General features: G+C 49.5%; 1 pseudogene; it reads right to left on the bottom strand.

The window, feature by feature from the left end:
• Positions 1-4961: 4961 nt before the first annotated feature.
• Positions 4962-7017, bottom strand: LOC125101606 (core-binding factor subunit beta-like; annotated as a pseudogene).
• Positions 7018-13543: the final 6526 nt, after the last annotated feature.

The following is a 13543-nucleotide window of genomic DNA, read 5'->3' as shown; positions in this document are numbered from 1 at the left end:
AGTCCCCAGAAGCAGCGAGGGATGCTTCCAGGCAAATCAGAGATGTCCACTGTATTTCTGATGATATACAGACCCTACCGCGAACTCTTCCTCACCCCTCTTTGCACAAATTAAAGAATGGGACGGTCAGGGGTGACATGCAATTCCCTTGAGAAGACCAGTGTCCACCACTTGTTGACCCCCTGACCCCAGCAGTACACTTACCCTTTCCGAGCTGAGCTTCCCTGACTGGGAATGGGGATAACATCAGCCCCCAGGCTTGCGGCAACCATCTAATAAGGCCTGTGATTGTGAAAGTTCTAGCAGGGGCAGGCCCCCAGGACCTCGAAGCTGAGTCCGAGTCTCTCTCTTAATGGATCAGGGCTGGAGGTGGGGCTTAAGAGGAAAAGGGACCTGGGGAGGCACAGACAATGTTCTGTTTCTTGACTGGGGCTCCCCTTACGAGGTCCATTGAAGTCAGCGAGCGGTGTACTCATGTTCTGCACACGTTTCTGTGTGCATGTCATACTTCCATTCATGTTTTATAAAGTCACCATGGGAGCAGGGGGAAGAGAAGAAAGGAGACAGGACACCCATCCTAGGAGAACACCCCTGAAATGAAGAAGGGAGGCGGCCCCTGCTCAGGGAGTTCCTAGCTGACGGGAACCCGGCAGGGTCATCTGTGATACCACTGTCCCCAGCAAGGAAGAATAGATGCCCTCACAGGAGATAAGGACCAGCATGTATTCTGGGTTGATCATAATACATTCACTTATTTATTTTTCATGACATGAGAGTTTATCGTGAAAGTAAATTAAACAAACAAACATACAGTATGGCTAGTGGTGGCAAAGGCAATTTGGTAGCTTAAGGCAAGTTTTAATGGAGATGAGTTTAGACAGATGATGCCATGATGTGATTTTTTTAAAAAATATAGATTATGGAAAAATATCAAATTGTATCAGTAACTTAATAAAAGTTTTCAAAGCCTGCACTCATGGAGAAAAAAGACTCTTGATCTTAACGACGGCATTAAGACAGAAGCAGCAGTGTGCTGAATGATAGGAAAAGTCGAATATTTACGGAAGGATGACAATATGAACATTTAATAACATTTCTTCTTAATTACTGGTGGAAAGAAAGCCCCTAGCTGGAAGCAATAGAGAAAAATGTATCATCATCATCATGTTATTTTTTTAAAAATTACACGCAGGGGCGCCTGGGTGGCTCAGTTGGTTAAGTTTCTGTCTTCGGCTCAGGTCATGATCCCAGGGTCCTGGGATCAAGCCCTGCGTCAGGACCCCTGATCAGCGGGGAGTCTGCCTGCCCCTCCCCCTGCTTTTGCTCTCTTTCTCTCTCTGATTAATTAATTAATTAATTAATTAAATGCAGAAGTCAAAAACCAAAAAGCTCTGGGGTAAAGTAATCTTAAAATACCATTTTGAGAGGCACCTGGGTGGCTCTGTGGGTTAAGCCTCTGCCCTCGGCTTAGGTCATGATCTCAGGGTCCTGGGATCAAGCCCCGCATTGGGCACTCTGCTCAGCAGGGAGCCCGCTTCCTCTTCCTCTCTCTCTGTCTGCCTCTCTGCCTACCTGTGACCTTTGTCTGTCAAATAAATAAATAAAATCTTAAAAAAAAAAAACATTTTGAGGGCCACTTAAAAGGTGATTACCTCAGGGGAAATGAGGGCCCTGATTATGTAAACATGTGAGTTCACAACACCAAAAACCAACCAAATTCATTCATAGTCCTTAGTTACACAAGATCAGCACAGTCTTTTATGATGCGTTATTGTTTATAACAATTTAAACACACTCTTTACCATGCATGACTATAAATATGTAAAATCAGATATGTAAAAACATATCTGATACAAGAAATGTTTATGAATTAGAAGACCTATACACAATGAAATTCACTCCCCCGCATCAGTCAAGTATATATACATATATATGCATATGTGTATGTGTTTTATTTGATGACCTTACCTATCCAAAGGATACAAACATAGTCATCCAAAGGAGCATCTGATCCCCAATGTTTATAGCAGCAGTGTCCACAATAGGCAAACTATGGAAAGAGCCCAGGTGTCCATCCACAGATGAATGGATAAACAAAATGTGGTATACATGTGGTAGATAGACAGATAGATAGATGGAACTATTACCCAGCCATCAAAAAAATTGAAATCTTAACATTTGCAACAATGTGGCTGGAACTAGAGGGCATTATGCTGAGCAAAATAAGTCAATCAGAGAAAGACAATTATCATATGTGGAATTTAAGAAACAAAACAGAGGATCGTAGGGGAAGGGAGAGTAAAATAAAATAAGACAAAATCAGAGAGAGAGAGACAAACCATAAGAGACTCTTAACCGTCGGAAACAAACTGAGGGTTGCTGGAGGGGAGGTGGGGGGATGGGGTAACTGGGGGATGGGCATTAAGGAGGTCACGTGATGGAATGACCACTGGGTGTTACAGGCAACTGATGAATTGCTGAAAGCTACCTCTGAAATTAATAATACACTATATGTTACTTAATTGAATTTAAATAAACTAAAATAAAAACATAAATGCGGTGACCTTATTCAGACTTCAGTTCCTTTTCTGAATTGACCATGTCAGTTTTTCAAACCCTTTAAAATAATGCCATTCTGTTATGATAAAATACATTTTTGCAAAAATTCAGAAATGTAATAACATTTAATGAATGCAACCATGAAAAATATTTGTAAAGAGGTGCCAATGACTTAGCACTTTTTCCAGTGTTGTATGTAAAAAAAAAAGTTGCATTCAATCTGACAGTGAGTCATTTTTTAAAATAGTCTTATACTATTTCATTTCAAAAGGTTCTATTAATAGTCCTTTTGGAAAATACCATGTGTATAACCTGTGAGTTTTGTCGCAGAATAATTAATGAAGAAAATGTACCCTCTGCACAGATGAACATTTTCTCTCTAATCTTATCACCCAGTATTGTTTTTACAAAAGCAAACATTATAAAATACACATAAAAGCAGCTACCTTAAATACGATTTTAACACAAATTACTGTGGTAGCTGATTCATCAATATCTCCAGTTGTTTTTTAAAAGTTTTTTTTAATTTATTAGACAGAGAGAGAGTGCACACACGAGTGTGGGTGGGGGGGAGTGCAGAGGGAGAGGGAGAGAGAATCTCAGATTCTGTGCTGAGCGTGGAGTCCGACTCGGGGCTCAATCTCACAACCCCAAGATCACGGCCTGAGCCGCATTCAAGAGTCAGATGCTTAACCACTTGAGCCACCCAGGCACCCCTTCAATATCTCCAATTTAATATGCTGTTTCATACATGAAATGTATGAAGAAGCTCCACTATCCCTTTTTGGTTGACTTTTTAAAAATCCGAATAGAACAGAAGGCAACCTGGGACTTCAGGCGTTTCCGTAGAGTATTGCCATCTACAGAGAAAATCTCCGCACAGATTCATGATCACACAACAGAAAGTAAAACAGATCTGGGACGGACTAGATTTAACACCAGTTGAAAATGTTTATGTTTAAGGAGGAAAGAAAAAGAAGCTGATTAAAAAGGATACAGCAAGGGATGCCTGGGTGGCTCCATGGGTTAAGCGTCTGCCTTCAGCTCAGGTCATGATCCCAGGGTCCTGGGATCAAGCCCCACATTGGGCTCCCTGCTCAGGGGAGATCCTGCTTTTCCCTCTCCCTCTGCCTCTCACCCCGCTCGTGCTCTCTATCTTTCTGACAAATAAATAAATATATAAATAAAATCTTTAAAAAAAAAAAAAAAGGATACTGCAAGAGAGATCCATGATAGCAGAGGAGTAGGAGACCTTAATTTCGTCTGGTCCCAGGAATTCAGCTAGATAGCTGTCAAACCACTCTGAACACCTGTGAACTCAGCCGAAGATCGAAAAAAAAAGAAAAACAGCAACTCTAAAAGGATATTACAGCTTTAACAACTATAAACTTTGTGTTAAAAGGCTGTGGCAGGGGCATCTGGGGGGCTCAGTCACTTATGCATTCGACTCTTGGTTTTGGCTCAAGTCATGATTTCAAGGTCTTGAGATCAACCTCCACACTGGACTCCACGCTGGGCCAGGAGCCTGCTTAAGATTCTCTCTCTCCCTCTGCTTGCCACCCGGCACTGAGGCACATGTGTTCTGTCTCTCTCTAAAAAAAAAAATAAAAATATAAAAATAAAAGGCTATCATAGACAGCTCCACACCACAAGGTTTCTAGCTTACAAATAATGCAAATGCATCCAGAACTTTGCAATGCCATGGACTACAAAAACTGGGAAACAATTAACTGAGCATCGCTACCTAAAATGCAGCTGTGTAACCAACACATCTAAAATTCTAAAAGAACAACTGATCTGGGGCCGGGAGGGGGGAAAGAAACCCTCTGATAAAAATTTTAATTTCTTGACTTGTTTTTAAATGACATAAACTTTTAAACTAAAATGGAGGATGAGGGGCACCTGGGTGGCTCAGTGGGTTAAAGCCTCTGCCTTCGGCTCGGGTCATGATCCCAGGGTCCTGGGATCGAGCCCCACATCGGGCTCTCTGCTCAGCGGGGAGCCTGCTTCCCTTCCTCTCCCTCTGCCTGCCTCTCTGCCTACTTGTGATCTCTGTCTGTCAAAAAAAAAAATATATATATATATATATATATATATAAAAATATAAAATGGAGGATGAAATGAGCTTTCCAAGTGGATAGTCTCAGCTCACTAAAATCATGCCAACAAGATAAGCCTGCAGAGAAAAAAGTTTCAAATTATTGGCTGCATGCATACAAATTTAGAAACACAGGTATTATACTCATACTGCAAAACCATGGCAGTGTATGATGCCTTGTTACTAAGGCTGAGGACTAGACCATAGTACCTCCAGTGACCACAGTGATCTTTCAATGACTCTTTCTGCCAACTAGAAACAATGTATATGTAAAGCTGGGTGGGCACACCTGCTGTGCTGCTAATTAACGAAGGTGAAGGTCATCACCGTCACCTAAATTGGAGCCAGGACTAGGTTCTTATGGTTTCCTTATGTCCAGTTCCTCCCAATGGGATCTGCCTGGTCTTCTAATCCACACCTCCTTCTCCAAACCTCTTCCAAAGCTCATTGTGCTAACACATCCGCCGGCAGGGCTCGCTCCTCATCAGACCCCAGGCAGCCCCTACCATCCAGTCTCTGGAGGTCAGTGCAGCCTTTCCAGATAACAAGACTCCGTTCAGAATCGTGGGAGCCTTCCCACATACCTTGCCACATCCTTCCGGCTAGGTGTGTCATGTTCTCCTTGCCAGCTGGCTAGAAAACCCTGCAGAAACAGACTGGCTCCTGGGGCCACTAAAGTGATTTCCCAGTGGCTGTCAGGGCAGGTGTTCTGGAAGCATGCCTGGAGCTCCTCGTGGGGCCTGTTCCAAAAGCTCATGTACTTATTCTCACATCCGCAACTCAGCTTCCTGATAACTCGTGCTTGAGTTCTTGAACTTGGGTCTCTGGTTGGGAACAAGGCATGGCACCCTTCCCACCCTGAGACTGAGCCCTTGGGCTCCAGGCTTGCGGGACACCTGGGGGTCTGCTCCACGCTGACCAGCTTGACTACAGTATATTTAGTATAGATGTATCACAAACACATCACACCCATGATTTCACGGACGCCGAAGGGTAAGAAGGAAGGGCTCCTAAGAGAGGAGGGTCAGGAAGCAGCACAAATGCAGTCTGAAATCCTTACCTCCTGGGCACCTGTCCCCTGGGCTGGGCACCTCAGGGAGGGGCAGAGCCTGTAGTTAGTTCCCCGAGGGCCCAGGGCCCCAAGGCTGGGGTCTCTAGGGGTTCGATTTGTCCTCCTCCTTCCCCTGACCTTAATTCCCCAGCAAGGGATAGTCTACTAGAGATGAAGTCCAGCCGGGAACCCCAGCCTCTCCCCACACCGCCGAGGCCCTGCCCAGGGGTGGTTATGTCCACTGGAGCACACCGTCAGCCATCCCACCCAGTGGGGGCTCCCCATCCATGGCTCAACTTCCTCCCAAACTGACCGGACCCCCTTTTTCTCAAACCCCAGCCACCTGCCTGTTCCCCAAAGCCAGAGCCCACAGAGCCACTTTATTTGGGGTGTCTAGTTCTCAGCCCTGAGAAGCTGGATTTGGCTGGAATTAGTGATAAGTAGGGGCTCCCCAGCTTCTATGAGACCCAAAGAACCAAGGTCATGCCTCCAACCGGGGAGATAGGCAGAGACAGTCTACACAGCTGTGGCCAGCTCCCCTTGTAGTTGCCCATGCCAGACATGGAGTATAGACCCTCAGGAAGGCATCATCTGGGAACCACAGGGGCCAACTGCTCTCCCAGGGAGGTATCCTGGGCTAGAACCCCAGGAGGAAGGTACTGCATGGACCTGGAGGAAGAGGACTGAGGCGCTCACCAGGCAAGTCTGGCTGGGTTAAGGCAAGAACCTGAGCTCAGACATCAGAGAAGCCTGGGTTCAAATCCCAACCCACCTCTGGCTAGCTCTGTGATATGGGGCAAATCACTTGACCTCTCTGAGCTTCCGTATCTGCATCCCTTGAAGGCAAAGGGGAGGAGATAATGTGACTCACTGTTGAATTCTGCACTATGAATGTTGAAAAGAGTAGGGAAGAGTGGCTCTGGCAGGCAACATAGCACCTGCAAAGGGCCTGAGGTAGACAGATGACATGATAGAGCCATGACAGGGAGAGGGGCCTACTGAGGGAAGCAGAGGCTCAACCACCAGAGCTGAGGCCTTCAGGCTTTTTTTTTTTTTTTTTTTTTTGGTACCACAGTTAGAAATGTATTTTACACCATAACCTTATACACATGCATATAAAACATACCGGAAACAAAACCTCCCGTACAAAACTTCAGTCCATGGTACATGTGTGCACCCTAGTTTTTCTATTTCCTTTCTTTCTAAAGTGCTGGTTCCAATCAACAAAACTGATTTCTAAAGGGCTAGGAGCTGCAATTTGAGAAACACTGATGTACATGGCATTGAGCCCATGTACACACATGCACATGCTCGCATGCACACACACAGCCTTGTACACCCAGCTGCCATTCCACACATAAGCAATTAATCCCAGGTTTTTGGAGAACGGGGTAGTGTCTCTTCTGTCCTCCATGTCCCTGGTGGAGGAAGTAGAGAGGATACTCACTGTGTATTTGTTCATGAGGAGCAGGGTGGAAGGCTGCAGGAGAAGAGGGGCATAGCCCACCACGTTTGGAGGCAAGAGGAACCTGAAGAGGACCCACTGCCCACCATGCCTCTTGCTCTGGCTTCAACCCATTCCCTGGGCAATTAGAATGAAGACCCCTCACAGGTAGTAAGTACCAAGTCTCGGCTTTAGAAAAAGCTGAGGGGGGCACCTGGGTGGCTCAGTTGGTTAAAGCCTCTGCCTTCGGCTCAGGTCATGATCCCAGAGTCCTGGGATCAAGTCCCGCATCGGGCTCTCTGCTCAGCAGGGAGCCTGCTTCCCTTCCTCTCTCTCTGCCTGTCTCTCTGCCTACTTGTGATCTCTGTCTGTCAAATAAATAAATAAAATCTTTAAAGAAAAAAAAAAAAGAAAGAAAAATCTGAGGGGTCATTTGTGGGAGTGAGGGTAAGACCTGGTCTTGGGGCTGTTACCAGGATTTGAAGAGTAAATGCCCAAGGAGATTGCTTTGAATACTTTCTGTCTGGACGTGGCTTTGCAGGTGTGCTGGCCTTTCCTGTGTGAGTCTTCTATTTCTTCCTAGCAAGGCTTTCAAAGTAGGGATCGAGGCCCTTCCTATGACACTGGGGCTCCCTGAGGGCAGGGCTGTTTCTCCCCTCAGACTGGGGCTCCCTGAGGGCTGGGCTGTGTCTCCCCACTCAGAATGGGGTTCCTGAGGGTAGGGCTGTGTCTCCCCTCAGACTGGGGCTCCGTGAGGGCAGGGCTGTGACTTCTCCCATCAGATTGGGGCTGACACTCCCCAAAGCTATCCCTATTTATTTCTTGGCTGAATACTCCCTTTTCCAGATTCTGAGGAAGGAGTCTGGATGAACTTCTCCTAAGTCCTTCTCACCCTTCACCGTCCACCTTCTTTAGTGAGCTTTCCCCCAACACCTGCTATTACTGTGCCCACCATAACAGAGCTAAACTTGGGCTCTGTGCCAAGCACCCACTGAGTCCTTTATGTGCGTTTTCTCATTTAACACACAGCATTTTGAGGTAAATGTTGTTAGTTTCCCTTAATAGATGAGGAAACAGGTTCAGAGACAGTGAGTAATCTACTCGAGGTCACATATCTTTCAAATGCCAGACTCACGCATCCCATGCTCCTGTCTCTGTGAGCCTCCCTTCCTCAAATGCAAGTATTGGAGAATTGAGGCTTTGTCAGGACTCAGCCCACATGATCTGGATTCTGAATCCCGGGCCCACTGTGTCCAGTTTCTTCTTGGGAAACAGAGATCACTAGACCTGTACGCTGTGCGTCGTGCCTGTATCCCAAGCCTGAAATATCAATACATTGATTATTCCTCAGGGCCCTTAGTCCCAGGGGGAATGGAACTCAATAGGAAAGAGGCCAGAACCAACCCAATGGGTCAGAGAGGCAAAGAGCCTCAAAAAACACCTGGAAACCCTTCAACACCCCCACCCAGCCCTATGCCCAAGCCCTCCACTCTTCCCATCCAGGCTCCCCTTTCCCTCCAAGCCCTCCCCAGACTTGGGTGCCTGACTCTGCCCAGCCCAGGCAGCACCCAGACAAAATTAGAGTTGCACTGCATTTCATTCCTTTCCCCAGAAAGTCGAAGTCTCCAGGTTCCCTTCTCCTTGCCTCCACATCCTGGCCTAGCTGCACTTCTTCTAGGGCCTTCTCACCCAAACAGATTTGGAGCCAGGTAAAGATGGGTAGGTGGAGGGAGGCAACAGAATGACAGAATGACACCCACAAGGGACCATGCCATCGCAGCTAGAGGGATGGCTAAGGAAACACTCCTGTCACTCAGCAGGCCCCCGGTGGGTTAAGGGGCCCCTCCCCCCAACACACACTGCTTATTAACTCAGTCATTATATTAATAAGCCCTTAAGAATGAGCACAATAACCTCCACCCGCAGCACGAGCCATACTCTCATACACCTGACCTCTGCAGCCACCCTGCATAGGCCTCCACAGGGCAGTGAGTCAGCAAGGTCCGTCCCGACAGAAACTGGGCCCAGAGAGGCTAAGAGAAGGGTTCACCTGGTGAGCAAGGCAAGTGGCAGGGACACTTCCTGTCAACCATAGTAGGCAGAGAACAGCTTCTAGAGGAGCTAGGCTGAAGGCCCCAGGGATGCACCCAAACTCTTGCTCCACGACCCATGGAGAATCCCCTCCTGGACCCTTCTTTCCAAAACTCCCAGTCCCCGTCTATGCTCTCCGTGTTCGTGGCAAGAGCTGACACCTCTAAAGTCCACGGCAGACCAAGCAACCAGGAAGAAATGTCACCTGGATGAACGGACCTTGACGTCCCAAGCCAAGGACTCTAATATCAGATGGGGGTTGGTAGGGGATGACGAGAGCTGCAGGTGTTCCTATGGAAAGACCTGGTGGTTTGGGCCAGCTCTAAGGTCCCAAGAGCCAGAAGGGCCAGTGAAGGGAGTGCTAACTTGGGCCGCATTAGCAGAAGCATAAGATCTAGAACGAGGAAAGAGTTGGGCTGAAGGAAGGAGAGGGTCAAGCCTTGGTAATGCACTCTGTTCTGGACCAAACTAGATCCCAGAGGGGTGGGCAGAGGGATAGATACCTTTCTGGTTATGCCAGAAAGAACCATGTTCTGGTGAAAATATTTGCCATGTTCTGAGCACTTACTATGGGCCAGCCAACCATGGTTCATGCTGGCAGACATTCCCTTATTTTGATCCTCACAACGATGTCACGAGAGAGGGACCGTTATTGTTCCTCTATCACTGATGAGGGAACAGAAGCACAAAGGAGTCCAGTGTGAGTAAGTGGAGATGCCAAGTTTCAAAGTTCAGCACCCTTGGCGAGGGACCAGATGGCCATGTGTGGGTCTGCGAGCAGAATTAGGCCCTAATGAGAGGAATTTAGGGACATTATAACACTGACTGGAGGGAGGACTTCTGAGATAGCCATCTCCCCTTCCCGGGAAGCATGTGAGCAAAAACCTGATAGACCTCTCCAAGAATCCTGTCGAAAGGATCCCTGGATGGCTCTTAGCTCAGCTGAGCCACGAAATTCCATCCTGGCTCTGATTCTGCAGATAGAGAGCCCCAGGGCCTCCATAATAGGCCCTCCACCCCTGCTACAGCTCTCCCTTCCCTTCTGCCTCCCTTCCGGAGTCTTGGGATCCCTCATTATAAAACCTCCTTCTCGGGCGAGTATGACTCCCCTTTAAGGAATTGCTCAGAGAGCTCCCCAGAGCTCAGAGCCCTGACCTAACCTAAGCCAGCCTCCTGTGAGGACCCAGACACACGTCAGGGGAGGGTGGCAGGGCTGGGCAGGGTCTGGCTGATCCTGCATAGCCATCCACAGAATGGGAGCCATTCCCAGGCCTGGGGAGGAAAGGGTGGCAGACCTGAATGTTCATCAATGGACGAATGGAGGGGCCCTGGGTGGCTCAGTCGGTTAAGCATCTGCCTTCAGCTCAGGTCATGATCCCAGAGTCCTGGGATTGAGCCCCATGATGTCGGGCTCCCTGCTCAGCGGGGAGCCTGCTTCTCCCTCTCCCTCTGCCTGCCATTCCCCCCTGCTTGTGTTCTTGCTCTGTCAAAGAAATAAATAAAATCTTTAAAAAAAATAAAAGTAAAAACGAAAAAGTGAATAAACCAACAAAAAGCAGAATGACACTTATAAATACAGAGAACACATGGATGGTTGCGAGAGGGGAGCGGTGGGGGGTCAGACAAAAGGAGAAAAAGGGAGTGGGAGATAGAGACTTCCAGCTATGGGATGAGTGAGTCCCAGGAGTACAGGGTGTAGCATCGGGATACAGTCAATGATCTTGTAAGAGCGACTGACGGGACAGGTGGAAGCAACCCTCATGAGCAGAGAGCACCATGTACACACTTGTCACCTCACTGGGTTGTACACCGGAAATGAAGGTAACACGTGCATCAACTATACTCAAATTAAAAAAAAAAAAAGTAAACAACTAAGTAAGGGGGGGGAGGGTCGGGGTGGGGAGGCCAGGCGCCTGGCAGGCTCCAGGGGGAGCATGTTCCCCTGTTGACCAGGCAAGGCCCTGGCTGGGATTCCCAAGAAGAAGCAATGGACATGCGTCCTCTGCCGGCCCTCCTACAGCCCCTGCCTTCCAGGCCACAACACCCAACACACACTTTCTGTGGCCCACCCACCCGAGGGAACAAAGCCCCCGCAGACCAAGTGGGGGCATGGAAAGACACACGCCTGGCACGCAGCCCCGGCTCGAGCCGCTAATTACCTTTGTGGCCCAAAGCAAGTCACTTTACCTCTTGGCCTGTTTCCTTCTCTGCACGGCAGTGATAACAATCCAGCCTGGCCAGCCTGTGAGAGATAAATGGTCTACAGGGCCCTCTGGAAAACCGACTGTGTTTATACCATTGTAGAGTGCTGTTATTACCCAGGGGTGGGCTTGGGGAGGGCCCCTCCTGGTCTGACCTGAAATGTCACTCCTGGACAGGATGCTGGCTCCAGTCCTTTCCTGAGGGCAGCCCAGGGGGTGGGGAGGGCCTGATTCTAAAGAAGGGAACTGAGCACTCAGCAAACATTCACTGATGTTGGTGATGATCTTTGAAATGATTGCATCAGGACGCCACACCCGGACATCAGCCGAGCAGGCTCCCCCACCCCTCGGGAGTGGTGGTCGCCCTCCTGGGCATCACTCCCAGCCTCTACTTCCCGCCTGGAAAGCTGTCCTCTCACACCCCACCCGTCTCGCCAGAGGAAAATTCCTGCCCTCGACCTCATGGGGCCGAGGCGATGACCTGGGGAGGGGAGCAGGAAGGCTGGCTGCCACGCTGGGCTGGGGGCCAAGTCCTGGGCTAAGTCCTCTGGACCCCCAGGCTCCACAAACACACGCACGGAAGCCACTGTGACTTGGTCTGGGTCTACCCCAGAGGAGGAGGCTAGCTGCTCCTGGCACCAGTCAGCAGGGGCGCGGCAGGAGGCCTGGGGACTCAGGGACTGAGGAGCGGTGACTTCCCATGGTTTTCCCCTGTGGAACAGCTGGCTTCACACAGCTGGCCTGCTGTCTCCTTCCCAGCATGGTATCGTGTTCATCATCTCACTGGCATCTTCTCACAACTAGCTCCATGTTTTCTAGGTGCCAAAGCCAAGGCCCACTAGGGGTGACCAGTTGCTCCAGAGAGCAGAGAACATAGCCAAGTCAGAACCCCAGCCCGGCCTCGTGCCACAAGCATGCCCCCCCCCACACAGCAGCGTCCCTCATGAGGAGCCAGAGCAGACCCACAAGTTGCTGGTACAGTCATTCCTCCCCCCATCTTGGCCCTCCTGTTTGGAGAGACCAGCACTCCTGACAAGGGACCCCCAAAGGAGGAGCAGAACTAGGGTGGGGAGGACACACAGAGAGCAGAACAGTGCTACCTAGTGCAGGGCGGACACCATGTGAAGGACCCAGCCCAGAGTAGTCCTCTCTCCCATCCAGAAATCAGGAGGAGGTAGAGGGAAGGGGAGAGTCACGGCAACTGTACCCCAGGACCCTGCTAGGCCCCAGGGGAAGCGTCTCTCCCACAACCCACTGGGGCCACTTCTCTCTTCACCCCTTTCACTGACAAAAGTAACAGCCAAGCATGGGGAAGTCTGGAAGCTGGTCAGTTCAGTCCCCACCAGAGTAGAGGGCAGTCCCGGAAATGAAGCCCGGGCAGTGTCATCCTGGACAGCAGGTGGGGAGGGAACTGGGTAGGCCCCACCCTGGCTGGTTTCCTTAGGAAGGAGGACGGGTTGGCTTGCTCTGCAGGGCAGGGAGCTGGGGCACAAACAGGGACCAAAGGCAAGGTTTGTCCCTAAGTCTTGGGCAAACCTTACTCCCACTGCTCCCCTGGGTCCTGATTGTAGATGCTGGATTTCCTTTAGATGAATTATTCAGGGGGCTGAGATAGAAATGGAGTCTTAGAGGCAGAGAGGCCAGTGAGAGAAGGGAGAGGCGGTTTCAAGACAAGGAAAAGGAGCTCCTGCAGTAGGGCACCAGGCGGGGGCTTGTGGGGGCCTGTGCGGGCTCCAGGCTTCCAGGCAGGTATTCAGATGTGGGGACTCTGCTAGGCCCACCCCTATGGTAGGTACAGGCGCCACGAGGAGCCTGTTCCTGGAGAGCAGTTCTCTGGGAAATCAATGAGGCAAGCCCGAGGAGTTGGTTATATGTTACACTCTTGTGTTTTCCTTTTGCTGTTCCTGGGCTTTTAGCAAAGTCCTGTGTAAAGGTTCTAGCCTTGATCCAGCCATGCTGGGTGTGCCGAAGGAGGATCCAGGGCCCACCTCTGGGCCAAGATGTCATAGGAGATCAGTAACCCCAGGGACCTGCCTGGTGGCAGAAGGTAAATTAGCAGGGGGTCCTGGAGAAGGTAAATCTGGTACAGCTCCCCTCCC

This window comes from Lutra lutra, chromosome 6 (assembly GCF_902655055.1).
Source record: "Lutra lutra chromosome 6, mLutLut1.2, whole genome shotgun sequence".
NCBI lineage: Eukaryota > Metazoa > Chordata > Mammalia > Carnivora > Mustelidae > Lutra > Lutra lutra.
The sequence above is the reverse complement of the archived record's forward strand: the minus strand, read 5'-3'. Positions and strand labels throughout refer to the sequence as shown.